Below are 13,382 nucleotides of genomic sequence, written 5' to 3' on the forward strand. Positions count from 1 at the left end.
ATGAATAAATTATAATGACATGATTTAGAAATTTAAAGATAATATAAGCTAAAGAAACTTAAGAATTGAATCTAAAGCATAGTATCCATGTTCTTACTCCAAATCTTAGAAAAATTGTACGAACTAGAATCCTGAGTAATAATTCGGAAACTTTAAAGAGGGAGTTATGGGTTAAAATTTGATACGTAGCTTACCCAAAAGATACTGTAGTAACGTATATTTTCTATTTGTGGATATGATAATTGGTTTGACGATCCCAAGTTCATGGTCTTAATCTTTAACTTGTAAGTACTTGTTGGACACCAGGTAACGTGAATTCTTACTTGTTTTCTCCTATCGTTTCCTCTAAGAAGAGTTTTTAATTAAGTTGAACCCTTTTAGGATAGGCTTGAATAATATGGAATAGGAAAGCTGTTTTGAAACTATCAGAAAACTTTATAGACATTTGGAAGTTGCTTGATGGGAGTGATTTGTGAAAAATGAATGAATTGCTACAACTTTAGGACTGGAGAGGAGCCTGATGAGTGATTTTTGGATGAAATTGTGGACTTGAGATGTACTGTGTAGTCTGTTGTGGCGAAAGGTTATTTGTTGATCAAGGCGATTTATCCAAGTTGCTATTTTATTTGATTGTGCTTTATATGTTAGCATGAGCTTCTGGAATGATATGTTTATGCCCTTGATTATCTAAGAATGCTATTGTATGATATGATATTAAGTATCTTATATGGTTAATGTATGTTTTGAATCTCTTAAGATACATGTTCTTGAGATACCTGATGAGAATTTAGAACTGTCATGACTGTGATTAATTCGTTTAATATTCGGGAATAGGTGTGGTGATGGAGCTTGATATACACATATTATCACGTGATTTGCCTCCATAGCGCACTATGGTTGGCCTATTAGAGAGGATAATATCTCCTCATTTGCGACACTCCAAGAGTATCCTGGGACAGTATCCCCCGAGGGCAGCATCCCTGTCAAGATACTGGGCAGTAAACCTATTGGGGCAGAATCTCCCTTTTCTGGAAGAACCCATGGCTCACGTGTGCTCTGCCAACTTTGGCCGGTCCACATCACACATGTGGGAAGCTCTTCAGAGTCATCAGTCACATGATTAAGACTTAGCACATGGGTTCAAGTCGACGGGTATAAGGAGGATGTGAGGTAGGAATCAAATGATGAATAATGATAATAAATGATGAGTCAAGCAAGCACATATGTTGATATTTTCTTTTAGCTTATATGTTTATGATACCTGGTATCTGTTATGTGATAGTAACATATTTAATGATTATCTTAATTGTTAGTCCCACTTGGTGCCTCTTAGGGGTGCTGGTAGGTGAGGTAGGTAGGAGTTTTTGTTACTGAGACGGTAGTCTCATTCTGTTACATCTACAATTTTCAGGTAAGCGTAACAGAGGAGCCACGGCGGGAAAGGAGTCGGAGGTGTGAGGTCACCTTCATTGGCGATCACACCCCGAACACTGGTTATGTTTAGTCATTAGTTATTTGCCACCTAGGATATCATTATGCATCTCTTTTTATATTATCAATGTTGAAACATTTATGAGGATGTCTTCGAAATGAGTTAAACTTAATTTTATTAGATTAATTATGACAAACTGTGTCAATCAGGCATATGAAAGGCTATTTATAACCATGTTAGGGGTATAATCCTTTCCTAACATGGTTATGCATAATGAGTAAGTATAATCCTTTTATAACCATGATATGTTATATTGGTAACTGTATCTCTCATTCTTTTATATCATGGTTATGACATAATAAGTAAGAAAATTTTGAAATAAAGTTTGTAACTTGTTTTCTTTAATTTTGAAATAGTGTTGACATTCCTATATTGTATTAAATATGACAAGTTTCTAGATAGGGTGTTACATTGTAGAAAAAATATGTCATATTTTTTATAATTAACTAACTTACCTAACTTTTTTAATCTAATCAAATTAGTTAAATAGGTCTTATATTAAAGATAGGAGGAGTATTGTATCTTTCAATATATTGTACATATGATAAAATTATTTCTTTCTTATATCAATTTGTATAAGAAAGTTACTAATATTCTTATTATATTTTTTAATCATTATTAATAATCAAGGGGAATTGATTTTAATGACATATAAACAAGTTTTCTATGAGATTGTCTTCCTATTCTCAGCAGGTACCTAATGATGACCTGAATGATGTCGATACCTTCATTAAGACCAACTCCACAAATATTTCAATTTATTTTACAATTAAAAATATATTTAAATCATTATATTCTTAATTATGTTATTATATATTGTTGTAAGTTATAATATAAAATAATAAAATTTAAAATTAGTGACGAAATTAGTGATAAAAACTTCTGTGACAGACAATTTAGCGACATAAATTTTTCATCTCTAATTCTATCACTAAAAATTTTATAATTAAAATTAGCGACAGAATTAGTGACGAAAATTTTCGGTCACTAAATATTTACTGACGGATTAGTGACTAAATTTAGCAGTGGACAGAAATTCCGTCGCTAATCCTTTACTAATATTAGTAACAGAAAAATTTTGTTGCTAATCTGTCGATAAATTTAGCGACTGAATCTTCATCGGTAATCTGTCGGATATTATTCCGTCGCTAATTCAATTGGTAATGAGCTGTTTTTTTTTGTAGTGCTATATGTGTGTTTTAATTAAAAAAATCAATGAACTAGAACATGGTTTATTTTAAAATTAGCATAAACTGAAAATGATGAAACTGATGAATCATTTGAACTAGCTAATTTTTTTTTTCAAAATTAAACTAGGTATTTTGACTTTGGTTTATGCTTACATACACTTTAGAATTTAGACGCATAAGAAAGACTAGTAAACAAATGCACCTGAAAGAGGGATATATTATCCAAGTATAATTATAAAATAATTTGTATTACATTATCCTATGTCTCACAATTTTTTTTTTGCTTTATGAAATATTTGTTTTTGAAAATAACTTATAAATTGAATAATGGGAGGGAGTTTGTCGTAGGGGGTTTATTATATATTTGCTCCTTTTGCTATGTATTGCCTGTGTTCTATATAATCTTTAAAGGATATATATATATATATATATATCTGTGTGTGTGTGTTGGAGGTGTCACCTGCGCCCCGGCTGCCTATTAATTTTGGGGCTCTTTCTAAATTTTTTTGTGAGCTTTTTTTATTATTACATTCTACATAAAATGAGTGACATTTTAATATCTTATTTCTTTAAAAAAAAAAAGAGGTTTAATTTTCAATTTTTTTACAATTTTTTGAACATTTAATGCTCTAAGTTAAAAAAAAAACTGAACCATTTTGAATATTAAATCTTTATAAAAACATAAATTTTTTTATTGCAGAGCATCTAAATTTCTTGAAAGTTTAAATAGTTAAACTTTGGGATAGTTGCCCTCAAAACCAACGCATGCTCTAAAGTTTCAGGAGAAGTTGCTAGAATAACAATTAGGAGAGACAAAATGCACAGAGTGCTATGAGCCTAGCTAACTGTTTGTGCAATGGGAAAAATAGTGTTGGCATGAATCTGCCACATATTTGTGGGACCCAAGGAAGACACGTGGCTTGTAATCACCCAAGGTATTTCTCTTCCATCCGGACCTTTTGGTTATTTCCATTTTATGCATGTGATTGGGTTGTTGCTATCCTTGGGATGTTTATGACCGTATACACCTTATGATCAGTTAATAAAATTATATCCGCAGCTTCATACACTTCCATTGCTATTATTGAAGCTTTGGTTTTTCTGAGTTCATTACATGTTAATGATAGATGGGGAAGGAAATATGATGCAGCCAAGAGGTGGGAGAAAAGAAAGGAAAGAGTAAACTTTTACAGGTCAAGTTTCCTGTAAGAAAAGTACTACAGAGTGAGAACTTTTCATTCATCCCCTCGCTTTCCTCTTGCTTCACACCTGAATGTAAATCTCTTCTTATTCCTCCCATAAGGGAACAAGTCGATCTGTAGCATCCAAATTAAACTAGAGTTCCTACGTCGGGTTTTAGGATACTGAGCATTCCAAGTAACAAGTGATTGATCTTGGTTTGTCATTTAGACTGTCTATTTCCTCTTGGTTTCAGTGCATAAACAAAAGCGAAGAGACTAACACAACTAAAATTGTCAGCTACTACATCTTTGGTAGAGCAAGGGGAAGCTACTTCATAATTAATCTGAAGCCATCTTTGATTGATAAAAGTGGAGGGGGCCAATTCTAAATGATGATATGGAGGCCATTGTTTGATCCAAATACTCATATAATTGAAGTTTATGGCTTAGATGAACAGATCGAAGACACTTTGCTTCAAGGAGTTTGCAGTTAAGAGTTACAAGAGACAGACTGATATGTTTCCAACAGCATCAGTAACATAGGAACTTGATGTCAAAGGTATGTTTGCTCTTGTTTCGTTGATAGGATTATGTATAATAATAATAATATGTGTGGCTTGCATGCTTGCGTTCTATGATAATTTTCCTTCGTTTTCGGTGTAAGACTTTAGAAGTTTGTGCCCCCTATATAATCTGAGGATACTGAGGATATAAATACATACATATATATATTTATATGAGGTTGTTGTCATGGAACCACGAGATGTAATGACGCTTTCATAAATTAATATATATAGACATGCTTTCACACACAAACTTGACGCATGGTGCGGAGTGTGGACTTTTCATCCATGTTCTCACTTTTCAAGTGCTTCAATATATTTGTGTTATTTTATTACCATAAATAAAACATCATCACAGCCTATTAGAATCATCCAGATATTTTTTTTCTGTTATATATTGTAACATGTGTCAATATCTCATTCATTCTATTTCTTCTATTAAGCCTACGTATTGATGTATTTCATCTCTGTACATTTCTAGGATGATCAATACAGCATTTCTTTTCTATGATTTTGTCTTTTTAGCTTGATATCTGTCTTCTGCGAGACGCTTCTCATCTTCATGCCCTAGGGAGCAAGTTCATATATTTGCATATATGTGTGTGCGCGCGCATAGGATCCAAAGCTAAAATTATCAGTTGATGTAAGGGTTCTTTTAAATCAAGTTTCCTCAATTCCTCAACAACGATCTTTTAAATCTTAACATTGATCCACTCAAGAAAGGTACTACATTTCCATTTCTTGCGAGCTCTGAATTCATTTCATGTGCAGTACTAGTACTTGCATATGTTTCATCATCCATTGAGTCTTACTGCAGGATCATAGTGGGGGCTGTTATATCTGCTATTTTGCATCGTCTTCGTCATTATCTGAATTTAACTGAAACACCCACGGACATGCCTGAAACAAAGGAAGTTGAGAAACCGAACGAAGTCGGGTGGTCAAAAGAAAACTCGAATGTAAGAAGGGTAAAACTTTCATAGTCGTACAATTCCAATGCTTCGGATGCTTTGGAATGGAGAAAGCCAGTGCTGGGGAATGCTATGGAGCCAATAGCTGATCCTAATACCCATTTAATCGGAGTTTCTGGCTCAGATGAAGAAATCAAAGACACTCTTCTTCAAAGAGTTTATAGAAGAACTCAAAGAGATAATCCCTTTCATGGGGTCTTACCACAACTGTAACAAGAAAACCTGATGTGAGGAAGATTCAAGATGATATCGCTCGTCAACTAGGACTTACACTTAATGAAAAGTCAAAAGATAACAGAGCCATCAAATTCATAGGATTAAGAACAAGCAAAAAATTCTCATCGTACTTCGTGATATCTACAAGGGGCTTGACTTGGGTAAGTTTGGAATTTCATATGGTACAGATCACACAGGTTGTAAGATATTACCCACTTCTACAGCTGAAAACGTGTTATCCAACCACATGCATACCCAAAAGAATTTCATCGTTTGATGATTCTATTTGTTGACAAAAGCCTCAGCTTTCTGTTGAAGCAGAGCTTCCGAATTTTATATATGTATATGTCTTATAATCAGCTTATTAAATGTATGCTCTGGTGTATTCTCTGGTCGTCTTGGGATTATGTATAATAAACTACTGCGTGTCAATCCGAGCGTTCTGTAATTTTTCTATATGCATGTCTTAATTAAAGAAATCGATGAACTAGGACGTGGTATATTTTAAAATCAGCAGAAATTAAAAATGATAAAACTGATGAATCATTTGAAATAGCTGATTTTTTTTTTGGTCAAATTCAAACTAGGCTCTATCTTAGGAATCTAAAGTTTACACATCAATAAATGAAATAAAATTGTATATTAAGTTGATTTAACCTAAGTTTTATTCATAAAATAGACAACATTGAGGCTAAGTTGCTTATATCTATCAGATCAAGTTTGCCGGTGAATTTACAAGAGAACATACGTATTTTGACAATAATAACAAAATAACAAATGTACATATTTCAAAGGTGAATTTATAAGTGCATATAACTATTTTAACAATTAAAAATAATAAAATAACAAATATTTATATAAAAATTTATAAATCCTAATTTATTTTATAAGAGTCTATATAAAATTTAATCGTGTTCATATGTGAATTTATAAGTATACATATACATTTTAACAATTAAAAATAATAAAATGACAAGTATAATAGTAAAATTTAACCTAATAAATATAAGTAACTTGACTTAAGTTTTGTCTCATATTAATTTAGTCAATTATGATTTGTTGGAATATAGTTTAACATTCGCGTCTGTGACTGTGAGTCTTTGATCTCGGTCTGGTTTTTAATATTTCATTAATAAAATTTAACTTAATTTAATAGTAAAATAAAAATAATTTAGAGGTATCAAATACATATATTTTTATTAGTTTCGCACTATACGAGCCTAATTCAAGTTCCCCAAGACCTCTTCATTTAACCTTCTGAGAGAAATTGAGTACAAATTAGAAAAGAAGTTACTTGTAGAAATTAGGCGACATAACATGACTTTAAGATCACATTTTCACGTAACAAAAAAGCGGTGGTTTTAATTGCAGACACAATTGAAAATTCTAAAAATCTATGCCACCAACCACGACTTTACATATACTCCCATTGATCCCTACTCCCTATCCGCATTATATGTGTAGTGTTTTTTTCAGAAAAATTCTTTGGTCTTTAATATAGGTCAAGTACGGAGTCATCAATATTTATTTAATAATTTTATCCCTGCAATTAGTATTTAATGATGTTAGTATTAGTACAATTTTGTCATTGTGATACTTAATTTGATTCTAAACATGATATATTTTAACATGGGACAATGGTATTTTAGTTATTCATATATTTGCTTCTTCTTTTTTTAATGTTTTCTCTCATCCAGTCAAATAAGAAGGGTGATAATATTTTCTCTCATATTTTTTCCTTCCAACTTTTCTTCGCACGAAGGGTTAAATTTTTGTTGAGAGTTTTCCAGATCTATATGACAAGTGATAATAGTTAACATTTTGTTAAGTTTGTACAGTGTAAAGTTTGTTATATATCCGAACCAATTGTATATATATATGATCAGTTTCATTAATGAAAAGTAAGTTAGTTTTCCCCTCACTTTACTGTGGTCACATGGTATCACGAGCCATTCCACTTTTTCTTCTTCTCTGACTTCCTTTTCCAGTTGTCTTCCACTTTTTCTCTCTCTTTCTTGTTTCTTTCTTGTTTCTTTTCGAGCTTTCTTTCCTCCAGATACGTCCTATCATGGCCTCCTCTTCTGAATCTTTCAACTCCTCCTCTGTCACTGATCAGAATAGTCCATATTATATTCATCCGAGTGAGAATCCGGCATTAGTGCTCGTTGCTCCACCACTAGACGGAGCTAACTACCATGGCTGGGCAAGATCGATGAAGATGGCGTTGCTTTCCAAAAATAAGCTGAAATTCGTTGATGGCTCCATTTCTCCACCTTCCGTCAAAGATCCGTTGTATCCTGCATGGGAGCGTTGCAATAATCTGGTACAGGGGTGGATTATTAAATCTTTATCACCGACCATTGCTAGAAGTATCCTATGGTTTGATCAGGCTTCTGAAATCTGGAATGATTTGAAATCGCGTTACTCCCAATCGGACCTCTTCAGAGTGGCTGATTTACAGGAGGAGGTTTATGCTTTGAAACAAGGTAATATGACCGTCAGTGAGTACTATACTCGTCTCAAGATTCTATGGGACGAATTGTTCAATATTCGCCCGCTCAAGGTTTGCGATTGTGGTTCCACTGAGAGTGCTCTCAAACATCGTGAAGAGGATCAAGTTATTCGGTTCTTGAAAGGCTTGAACGAGCAATTTTCCTCAGTTAAGTCTCAAATAATGCTCATTGATCCTCTACCATCGCTGAATCGCGTTTTCTCTCTTGTTCTTCAACAAGAGCGTGAACTTCAAATAGTTCCTGACTCCAAGATCTTGATGGCTAAAGCTCCTCGACCTGCCTCCTCTGCCTCTAAGCAGGTTACTAATAAACAATGTACCTACTGCGGAAAACCTCGCCACACTGAAGACACATGCTACCGTAAACACGGTTTTCCTCCTGGCTTCAAATTTCGCTCGTCTGGTTTTCCTACCATGGTTAATCAATTAAGTGCTCATGATTCTGCATCTGCTCAAGCAATTCCTACTGCTAAGCCTCTGCCACCAAATTCTTCAACAGCTGCTATTCTTCCACAATTGTCTCCTGCTCAGTATCAACGTCTCCTTACTCTGCTTAATCCTCCACAATCTTCTACTTCTTCTATTAATCATTTCTCTGCTTCCGCTTCCTCTCCTGTTTCAGGTAAAATTCTTTCTACTTCTTCTAAAAATTTGTCTACCTGGATCATTGATTCTGGTGCAACTGATCATGTCTGCTGTTCTCTTGAATTGTTTTCTTCCTATCAGTCTATTTCTCCAATTTCTGTTAGTTTGCCTACCGGATCTCATTCAATTGCCTCTTTCTCAGGGACAGTCACTCTTTCATCTACTTTAATCTTGACCAATGTTTTGTATCTCCCTGACTTCACATTCAACATTATATCTGTTTCTCAAATCACTCTATCTTTACATTGTTTTCTGACCTTCTATTCTCATTCTTGTCAGATACACTTACTTCAACCTTTGCAGATGATTGGTTCAGCTAAAGTTTTTGAGGGGCTATATGTTTTAAATGCAGATATGCTACCATCAACTCACCAATCTCAGATTCATGTGTCTTCTACAACTTCCGTTTCAGACTTCAATCTTTGGCATTTACGGTTGGGTCATCTATCCAATTCTACCTTTTCCATTTTGAACAATAATTTTTCTGGTTTCAATTGTAATCCTCGTTCAATCATATGTGATACTTGTCACTTTGCCAAACAAAAAAGGCTTTCATTCCCTGTAAGCAATACTTTCAGTAATAAAATTTTTGAGTTGATACATGTAGATATCTGGGGTCCCTTCTCTGTCCCTTCTGCCCAAGGACACAAATATTTTCTAACTATTGTCGATGATTACTCTCGTTTTACATGGTTGTTTTTAATGCAAAATAAATCAGATGCTAGAACTAAGCTTCGGAATTTTTTAGTCTTAGTAGAAAATCAATTTTCTACTTCTGTTAAGATTTTACGATCTGACAATGGACCTGAGTTTTCCATGACTGATTTCTATGCTTCAAAGGGCATTATTCATCAAAAATCTTGTGTAGCCACTCCTCAACAGAATGGTGTTGTTGAGCGTAAGCATCAGCACATTTTGAATGTTTCTAGAGCACTTTTGTTTCACTCAAATATCCCTATTGCTTACTGGTCCTTTGCAGTTTCCCATGCTGTCTTTATTATAAACCGTCTTCCATCTCCCATTATTAAGAATTTTACACCCTTTGAGAGATTATACAATAGTAAGCCTTCTTATGCTGATTTTAAAGTCTTTGGTTCCCTCTGTTTTGCATCTACTTTACAACATGATCGTTCTAAGTTTGATCCTAGAGCTAAAAAGTGTGTTTTTCTTGGTTATCCATCTGGTTCTAAAGCTTACATTGTTTTAGATTTACACACAAATAATATTTTTCTATCTCGAGATGTTTTCTTTTATGAATTTGAGTTTCCCTTCAAAACCAATTCCTCCTCTCCTATTATTACAGACAATGAACCCACTATTCAATCCTTTCCTACCTTTTTGGAAGATATTCCATCTTCTATTCATTCTTCTGCACCTACTGTTACTTCCACACCAACTCCAGAACCCCCTGTTGTTTCTGCTCCCTCCCCTCCAACTTGCTCTGTTCCTCTACACACCAACCCTGACTCTTTTCAGACTCTTCGGCGCTCCACCAGATCACACAAACCTCCTTCATATCTGCAGGAATATCACTGTGCCCTTACCTCTACTACTAACCAATCATCAAGCAAAGGAACTCCTAGGTATCCTCTTTCATCTGTTCTTTCTTATTCCTCTCTTTCTTCTAGTTATAAAAATTTTGTCATGACTATTACTTCTGTCCCTGATCCTAAAACATACTCGCAAGCTGTTAAACATTCACACTGGCAAGATGCTATGAATGCAGAAATTCATGCTCTTGAGCAGAATCAGACATGGGTTCTCACAGAATTACCACCTGGTAAGAAAACTATTGGCTGTAAATGGGTGTATAAAACCAAGTTTAAGGCAAATGGTGAGATAGAAAGGTACAAAGCCCGGCTTGTAGCAAAGGGCTATACTCAAACTGAGGGTGTTGATTATTTTGATACATTTAGTCCTGTTGCTAAAATGACTACACTACGTTTATTACTGTCTATAGCTTCTACCAAAAACTGGTTTTTACATCAACTTGATGTCAATAATGCTTTCCTTCATGGTGACCTACATGAAGAGGTTTATATGGAACTTCCTAGGGGATTCACACCTTCTAAGCCTAACATGGTTTGTAAACTACAGAAGTCCCTCTATGGACTCAAGCAAGCCAGTCGTCAATGGTACTCCAAACTGTCTACGGCTTTGATTTCTTATGGATATTCACAGTCCCCTTCTGATCATTCCTTATTTTATAAAGCATCTGCTTCTTCTTTTACTGTGATTCTTATCTATGTTGATGATGTAGTCCTTGCTGGTAATTGTATGACTGAGATTAATTCTGTCAAAAAGAAGCTAGATGATACTTTTACAATAAAGGATCTTGGTGAGCTCAGATACTTTCTTGGGTTAGAGCTTGCTCGCTCCAAAGAAGGTATTTTTCTTTCACAAAGGAAGTTTGCTCTTGAATTACTTGAGGATACAGGTTATTTGGCTTGTAAACCTGCTTCTACCCCCATGGATCCTCACTTGAAGCTCTCAAAAACAAAAGGACAACCTTTAGAAAATCCTCAAGTCTACAGAAAACTTATTGGCAGATTGCAATATTTGACTACTACGCGGCCTGATTTGAGTTTTGCAACTCAGCAGCTAAGTCAATTCATGGCTAGTCCTCTGGATGTTCATTTACAGGCTGCACATAGAGTGCTCAGATACATTAAATCATCTCCAGGTGCTGGCATCTTTTTCTCTTCTACTTCAGATCTCAAACTCAGAAGTTTTAGTGATTCTGATTGGGCAAGCTGTGTGGACTCACGTCGATCTGTCACTGGCTTTGCAATCTTCATTGGTTCTTCCTTAATTTCATGGAAAGCCAAGAAACAAGTTACTGTTTCTCGTTCCTCTTCAGAGGCTGAATACCGAGCACTTGCCTCCACTACTTGTGAACTACAATGGATACTTTACTTATTGACTGATTTTAATGTTTCTCATATCCATCCAGCTCTGTTATATTGTGATAATCAATCTGCCATCCAGATAGCAGCCAATCCCACCTTTCATGAACGTACAAAACACATAGAGTTGGACTGTCATCTTGTCAGAGAAAAAGTCCAAGCCAAAGTCATACACCTTCTCCCTGTTCGCACCACAAATCAGATTGCTGATGTGTTTACGAAACCCCTGCATCCTGCACGTTTTCATGATCTCATATCCAAGCTAGGCATGAAAAACATTCATGCTCCAGCTTGCGGGGGGGTGACAAGTGATAATAGTTAACATTTTGTTAAGTTTGTACAGTGTAAAGTTTGTTATATATCCGAACCAATTGTATATATATATGATCAGTTTCATTAATGAAAAGTAAGTTAGTTTTCCCCTCACTTTACTGTGGTCACACTATATATATCTAAGTGTGTGTATGTGTATGTTGTAGGGCGCCTATTATATGTTTCATCTTGTTTCCTTGACAGGGGATTATGTATAATACTAATATGTGTGGCTTTGCGTGCTTGCGTTCTAATAATTTTGCTTTGTTTTGGGTGTGACACTTTTGAAGTTTCTGTCCTGTTTGTGTAAAAGGTCATTGTTATGGAAATGTCAAATGCTTCCATAAATTACACTCTTTCGGTCCTACATATGAAACTCATTTTGTAGTATAATTTTAAGACTTATTTTATAGTATAAATTATACTACAAAATGAGTCTTATATTTAATATTGAAATAGTAAGATATATTCTCACACAAATTAAAGTTGCCTGAAGGTGCGGAGGGTGGACTTTTCATTCATGCATTCACTTTTCACGTACTTCATTCATGTCATTAATAATTTGCATAAATAAATCATCATTACATTATCCAGTTTTTTTTTTTTGGTTATCGATTGTAGCAACACGTGTCAATATCTAATTCATTCTCATCCTTCTGACAAGCCTCTATATTGATGAATACAATATTTCCTCTCTATATTATTTTGTCTGTTTAGCTTGAGGTTTGATACATGTCAGCTTCTGCGAGATGCTTCTGATCTTTTTAAATCTCCTTTCATTCATCGGTCTCCCGTAGAAAGGTACTTCTCTGCCGAAATATTTCCATTTCCTGATTTGATCTATTGAGTTTTAATACAGGATCATAATGGGGGCTGTTATATCTGCTATTTGGCATTGTCTTGGTCTTAATCTGAATTTTAGTGAAACATGCACGGACATGTCTGAAAGAAAGAAAGATGAGGAACCGAACCAGGTCCAAGTCTGGCAAAGAGAAGAATCAATGATGTCCAATTCAAATGCTTTTGATGTGAAGAAGATACCATTCGAAGCCTAGCCAAGTGAAGCGTCGATGATGTCCAATTCCAATGCTTCTGATGAGAAGCCGAACCATGAGCCAAACGTGATGGTTTGGAATGACGGACCACCTTCAGGCAGCTTCATTTTCAATGCTTTTGATGAGAACCCGAACCAAGTGCCAACCATGATAGCTTGGGATGAGGAACAAAAACCTTCAGGGAGCTACATTTGCGATCCTTTTGATGCTTTGGAATGGAGAAAGCCAGTGCTGGGGAGTGTTATGGAGGCATTAGCTGATCCTAATGCTTACTTATTTGGAGTTTATGGCTCAGATGACGAAATCAAAAACACTTTGCGTTGCTTGAAAGAGTTTACG

This window comes from Neltuma alba, unplaced genomic scaffold (genome assembly GCF_004799145.2).
Source record: "Neltuma alba isolate B1F8T4 unplaced genomic scaffold, ASM479914v2 tig00011576_pilon, whole genome shotgun sequence".
Classification (NCBI taxonomy): Eukaryota; Viridiplantae; Streptophyta; class Magnoliopsida; order Fabales; family Fabaceae; genus Neltuma; species Neltuma alba.